Source organism: Nanorana parkeri, unplaced genomic scaffold (genome assembly GCF_000935625.1).
Source record: "Nanorana parkeri isolate BGI_ZX_2015 unplaced genomic scaffold, ASM93562v1 scaffold623, whole genome shotgun sequence".
Taxonomy (NCBI): Eukaryota; Metazoa; Chordata; class Amphibia; order Anura; family Dicroglossidae; genus Nanorana; species Nanorana parkeri.
In genome coordinates this window covers 334,551-341,346 of record NW_017306891.1, presented here as the reverse complement: position 1 = coordinate 341,346, position 6,796 = coordinate 334,551, and the positions used below count along the sequence as shown (strand labels likewise).

The 6,796-nt window shown below is 43.2% G+C and overlaps 1 long non-coding RNA gene across 1 annotated transcript in view; it reads left to right on the top strand.

Annotated features, from left to right (window-relative positions):
• The window catches only part of LOC108792279, a 12,382-nt gene extending 5,792 nt beyond the window's left edge, over positions 1–6,590 (top strand). The window contains exons 2-3 of the long non-coding RNA XR_001941554.1: positions 6,048–6,052; positions 6,445–6,590. This is a non-coding gene — a long non-coding RNA (uncharacterized LOC108792279). The remainder of the gene's footprint in view (positions 1–6,047; positions 6,053–6,444) is intronic.
• The last annotated feature ends 206 nt before the right edge of the window (positions 6,591–6,796 follow it).

Here is a 6,796-nt window from a genome sequence, read left to right as displayed (position 1 = left end):
CCCCCCCCCCCCCCCATGCTGGTGTAAGGACTTACCTTAAAATGTGCTTGGGGCAGAGCATGTGTCTGGCAGAGATACTTTTTTGCTACAAAACATTTTCAACTGTTGGGATTTAGCGGTGATGCGTCTTATTTTTTGCTGTTGATTGTAGATTAGCTACTGTAATGATTCTGACTGTTTGCAAGCAGATTGGATATAAGCCACATCTGGAGTGTGTGTACTGTATTCGTCGAATCATCTGACTCATAGACTGCGTTTGTGGGAAGGAGCAGTAAGGCACAAATGTATTTTTAGTCCTGGCCCAGCAGACGGATGGCCTCCTCAGCCCAGTCCTTTCCTGAGATGGGTGCACTACAGTTATGCCAGAATGAAAAACCAAAGTGGTAAACAGATAGTTTCCACTCTAGGTGTACATTGCAAAGTGTAATCATTAGTTTTGGCTGGTGTGTAACTTTAAAAACTGAATGGGATGTCCAAAGGCTTTTATATGACATACGAGGGGACCTCCATTGGCTGGAGTGCAACTTTAAAGACCGAATGGGACATCCACAGGCTGTTATATGACATACAAGTGGCCCTCCATTTTATTTCTGAGCCAGTACATTACAGTGTTTAGTTTCAGAAGCCTACTGTATCTACAAAAAAATTGCACCCCTTGAGTCCCGTTCAGCTCCTCCTGGTTTCCAGGAGCTAGGAGGAATCCTAGACAGAGCATCCCAGGTTGCTAAGAGCCATGTGGGGAGATGTGTAAGGGCCATAGCAACCTGAGATGCTTCGGCTGTTATCCCGCCCAGCTCCTAGCAACCAGCGACATCACTGGTTGCCAGGAGCTGGGTGGCACGCTGACGAGAGTGTTCCAGGTAACTATGGCCCTTACACATCTCCCCACATGCTCTGGTTGCTAAGAGCTGTGCGGGGAGATGTGTACGGTCCTTACACATCTCACCACCCAGCTCTTAGCAACCTGATACTCTGGCCGTTGTCCCGCCCAGCTCCTGACAACCAGTGACGTCCTTTATTGCCAGGAGCTAGGCGGGACAACAGCCAGAGCATCCCTGGTTGAGCCAGGCAAGGAGATGTGTATGGGAGAGGGGTGGGGAGAGAAAAAATGTCAGCTGTCTACATCGCCCCCTTCAAGTGGTGGCCAGAACATGCGCTGTATGTGCCATACCCTGGACATGCCACTGTTTAGTTTAATCTCTTACTGCAGATGCACTGAAGTCTAATTTCATATCAACAAAGTTGTGGGTTGTTATCTTAAATAATATACAAGAACATCGATGAAATGTTGAAGAAAAAAAAAAAACAAGTGAGCAAGCTATTAATGCTTTCCTGCTGTGAAATAGAAATATATTGGAGTTCTATACACTGTATTAAAACTCATTAATCACACCCGCGGTGTTGAGCCCAAGGCTGTCTAAGCACTTCCAGCATTTACTTTTTATAAATGATATACGTTTACCACCCATGGTGATAGATCTTATTCCATCTACTCTTTCAGATTCCCTGTTGCTGATGCTCACATTTTCCAAAAGGGTTACACAACAACCCCATTGTTATGGCGAGAAGTGAAGTGCACAGCACAGCTGATTGTCCAGCCCTAACGGCACGCTAGTGATTTTAGTTTTACTGATTACGTTATATACATGTACTCATAAACAGAACGGCAAGTTATAAATGCTGGCAACTGTCATTATTATGTTTACAGACTCTGACTAGCTTCAATAGCATTAGGAGAATATGGCAGGTAAAGGCAGCTGTAATGAGTACAGTGGACCTATACTCAAGAGTTAAAGTGGACCTTTCAAATGAATACATTCCTAGCATGTCACCTTATAGAGCAACACTATATATTTTCAAAAAGCTCTACCACTCTTCATTAAAGATCAGTTATTGAGCTGCAGTGTAGTTAAATTGCCCAGTCTGAAATGAAGCCATACTTCTCAGCTGCAGGCAGGAGGAAGCACTTCCACAGTTTCCCCTTCCCTGGTAATCAGACGGCAAGGTGAGAAGCTGCAGTAGGGGCTGATCTGTGTGAAATAACTGCAGATTGCATCACTGCCATCTATGACCCAGCAAATAAATGCTATACAATACAAAGCATGTATGCACTTAGAGGAAAAGACAAATCACACTTATTCTTTTTGCCCCTTTGCCCGTACCTAGATACTTTTCCAGATCCCAAGGCCACGGCTCCTGGTAATTATTATTATTATACAGGATTTATACAGCGCCAACAGTTTGCACAGCACTTTACAATATAAGGAAGACATTACAATTACAATACAATTCAAGACAAGATGGTAAGGAGGGCCCTGACCCTGAGGGCTTACAATCTAAAAGGGAGGGGCCAGTGATGCATGAAGAGGTAGCTGCGTGGGGTAATTGTTTACATCCTCACCATGCCTGCACATTGCTGTAATGTGCAAGCTCGGCCAGGACAATGAGACATAAGTCAATCCGTGTAAAGACTCACCAGAGGCTGCACCCTTCAATCCAGGTAAGTATGCATCTGTGGAGGGGTTGGGAAGGTTAGTTTAGCTCAGGACAAAGGGTGATAAAGGATACGTGCACTTTGTCTTAAAGTACACTTATCCTTTAACACAGAAAATATATCTGATGCTACATCCAATTTAAGCATCGAAAATGCTTCACTCTCATATCATACAAACAAAAGTAGGCTGGAGCACCTTTTTCTTCAGGAGCTGTCTTCAAAAAAAGGTAAGTATTTCAGCCTTCGTACTAATAGTCTATCCATTCTATTAACAAGACTTTAAATTAACACTTTGGTGTATGTCCACTTTAAAGATGAACTTTAGGCGGAGCTTTCTCAAGAACAGCCCCTCAGCTTGCTGATTAGAAAATAAGGGAGCAGCAGCACAAAGATAATGAATGACTCTGTGCTCTGTTGTCTTCTGCTGTCAGCATTCTCCCTGACAGCACATGTGCACTGGAGTGGAGTCTGATTGGTGTATAGTGCTGGTCTTCCCACTGTTAAGGTGCCCATACACCTTACAATTATCTGCAGATTTTCTGTGGTCAGGTGGAAAAAGTGCAACAGATTGGCCCAGGTGGAGATTACTCCACAGTTAAGTGTAGATGGAGGAATCTGTTGCGCCTTTTCCATCTTACCACAGAAAATCTGCAGATAATTGTAATGGTGCCCATACACCTTACAATTATCTGCAGATTTTCTGTGGTCAGATGGAAAAAGTGCAACAGATTGGCCCAGGTGGAGATTACTCCATCCACACAGTTAAGTGTAGATGGAGGAATCTGTTTCCACCTTTTCCATCTGACCACAGAAAATGTGCAGGTAATTGTAAGGTGTATGGCCAACTTTAGGTGTATGGCCAGCTTTGGTGCTGTTTGTACAGGGGATTACATAATACCAATGTTATCACAGACCCAGCTGCTTACATTAGTTGCAATTGAAAAAATGATTGTAAAAGAGAACATGAAATGCTAACACTTTCTGACCCTTCATGTTCCTACTGCTAAACTATAGTTCACAGTTACTCATTGCTCCATTCCACAGTGTTCAATCCCTACTGTGCCTAACAATGGGAATGCTTCCTGCTGCTACACTATGCCAGACTGGTCTGAAATGGTCTGGATACATTTGTAGGAAAAGCCTTGGTTAGAGAGCATGCTTTTTTTGTCAGAGTACTGTAGGTATGTGGCCAGCTGCATCAAAATTAGTGGATGGCTGCATACTTTTGGCCTAGAGAGCTGCTATTACATCCCCATTGAATTCTATGGAGCTTGTCTACCTCTGTCACCCGAACAGAAGACGTGTCCCATAGAAGTCAACGGTGAAGTATTGTGCAGGAGCAGCCAGCCCATTGAAACTCCGTAAGTATTCTTCTGTGCAGGGAGGGAGGGAGGGATTGTAAGGTCAGTAAGTGGCCAGAAGGATAAGTCCACTTTATTTTAAGCACACATATCCTTTAAGTGACATAGCACCAAGTCTTTGTCTTTGTCTGAACAGTGTAGGTTGCCATGTTGGTTTAGCAGAGATATGCTTCTCTAGAAAGTGTCATGGCTATGGATGTTTTCTCTCCTTAAAACAGTAAATGGAAATCTAGGATAAATGTGTTTATTTGGGACACCAGGACCAATGCCAAAGCCATAAAAGTGGCTTTTTGCTGCATTATTGCCCAAGGTGCACACAGATGCAGATCTTAAACCTTTATGACCTTGGCCCTCATATTGTGAAGGATTTTAGTAGGGCTGCAGCTAACGATTATTTTCACAAACGATTAATCGATTGAATTGAAACATATATAAATGAGTCACATATATGAGCCTTCAAACAAATGAGGCATAGAAAATATCTACACAAAGACAAAAAAGCAATATAGACAAAAAAAAATCCCAAGGAAAAAACAAAAGCAAACAATGGTGATTGTGCAAAAAAATTTCCTCAGATGATTCGCAGCCAATGTGCATATAACTCTCAGGTAAGGGTAATCACACAATCCAGGCAGACCTTCAACTCCACCAAGTGAGTGATGACATCAAGTGAGTGCTCACCTGGGGAGGTAGACCCACAGAGCTAGGTCAAATGCGCCTTTTCCCTTCTTAATGGGGGAGGAAAGCCCATGCACAGAAAAGGCGATAAGGTCTCCTCAGATCACAGGTACCAGTATAAATCCAGGTGGAAAGAGAAAAAGGACAAGGACATAGTGCGTAACGTTCAATAAAATGCAATTTATTAAATAAAAAATGCGTACTCACAATGGTGTAAACAGTACAGGCATTGGGTATTGCAGGGTCCTATGGAGCCACCCTTGTATGCTAGTAAACTGTGTGTGTCTCCACAAAGACAGAGCAAGGCAAGCCACTCCTCTCTTCCCTTCTCCGAGCTAGTACATAGACAGCTGCCGTAGACTAATCTATCCCTTGTGATCTTGTACTGGACATGACGTTCAGGTAAGTAAATTTGAGAGAGTTGGAGCTGTTTGAAAACATGATGACTGTAAGATATTTGGCAAAAATGTAAAGGAATACTTTGCTGGGCAATGAACATTATTTTTGCTCTGGATTAAATATTAAACAAAGTTTGAGAGTTTAATAAAACTATACATTTTATTTCCCTTAACACTGACAATTTACCTGGCTGCGATCCAGTTGAGTCAGTTCAGACAAAGTTTGTCTCAGACACTTTTTATTCCCCCACTGTGTCAAAACAGCAGTTATCCATGGAGATATTTACCCCATGGAGGAACGTGTTTTTGGCACTTGGTGGAGGAACGTGTTTCTGGCACTTTTTGGTTGGTTGGGTGTTTTCCTGGTAGCCGCATAGTCCTGATCAGTGGTCTTCAGTGTCAGGTGCTGGATGGATTTGTCTATAGTATTTGCCCCCTGACTAGACTGCAGGTCATATTTATAGACCAGTGTTTCTCAACCTTTTTTTAGTCATATCACCATTAAAAACTAAGCACAATTTTGAGGCACCCCAGACTAAAATGTAATGGGTTTCAAGGGGGGACCCAACACAAAAATGCACATAAAGTATGGTTCCTCCCTTTACATTGAAGTTCCCCCTTCAAATCATGAGAGCCCTTCAAATCAGGAGCCCCCATCACATCAGAACCGCCATTACATATCAGATTCTCCCTTTACATCAGTAACTCCCCCCTTCACATTAGGAGCCCCCTCCCCTTCACATCAGAGTCCTACCATCACAAAATTTTGAGGCAGCTGAAGAAGCCAGAAGGCAACCCAATGTGCCAGGGCACCCTGGTTGAGAAAGGCTGTTTTAGACAACAGCATCACTGGCAATAATGAATCATGGCTTCCAATAGAATACTGCAGGTTGTTCTAGGGTGATCTAATCCTAACGGCATGGGCAACTTGTAAGGTGCATTCATACCAAATTGTGTGCTATTATTATAACACATGATTTATTATTATAGGGAGTTCCAGAGGATGGAGACACTCTGGAGAAATCCTGGAGGCAAGCATGGGAGGAGGTGACAAGAGAGCTGGAGTGCAGGAGGGTTTCGGAAAAGAGAAGAGGGTGGCTTGGGTGATATTTTGAGATGAGGTTGGTGATGTAGTTTAGAGCAGAGTTGTAGATGGCTTGGTATGTTATTGTTAGTATTTTGAATTTTATACTTTGGGTGATTAGAAGCCAGTGGAGGGATTGGCAGAGAGGGATGGTAGATGCTGATCAGTTGGTAAGGTAGATGAGTCTGGCAGCAAGATTCATGATAGACTAAAGGGGGTATAGCCTGTTTATTGGTAGGCTAACAAGGAGGGAGTTACAGTAATTGAGGCAAGAGATTACAAAATAGTGAATTAGAAGCTTTGCTGTGTCATTTGTTAAAAAGGGGTGAATTTTGGAAATGTTACGGAGGTTGAGTGGTCAAGATTTATATAGTGATTGGATGTGGGGCTGAAAGGAGAGCTCAGAATCCAGGATATTATACTGGTAAGCTCAGTTTTGGACAGATTGAGTTTGAGGAAGTGGTGTGACATCCATATTGATATGTCAGTGAATAGATTAGTGATGCGTGAGGAGATAGAAAGGGTGAGCTGAAGGGTGGGGAGATAGGTTTGGGTGTCGTCAGCATAGAGCTGGCATTAGAAGCCATTGAAGGGTATTAACTGCCCCAGGGGATTGGTGTAGATGGAGAATAGAAGGCCAGAGCCTTAGGGGAACCCCAAAGAAAGAGGAAGAGGAGAGGAGGTGGTAGAGTTATAGGTGACACTGAAGGTGCACTGGGATAGTGTAAGAGACTTACCTGGAGATGGACTCCTGCTAAAAAACATGAAGCTGCCGATTCAC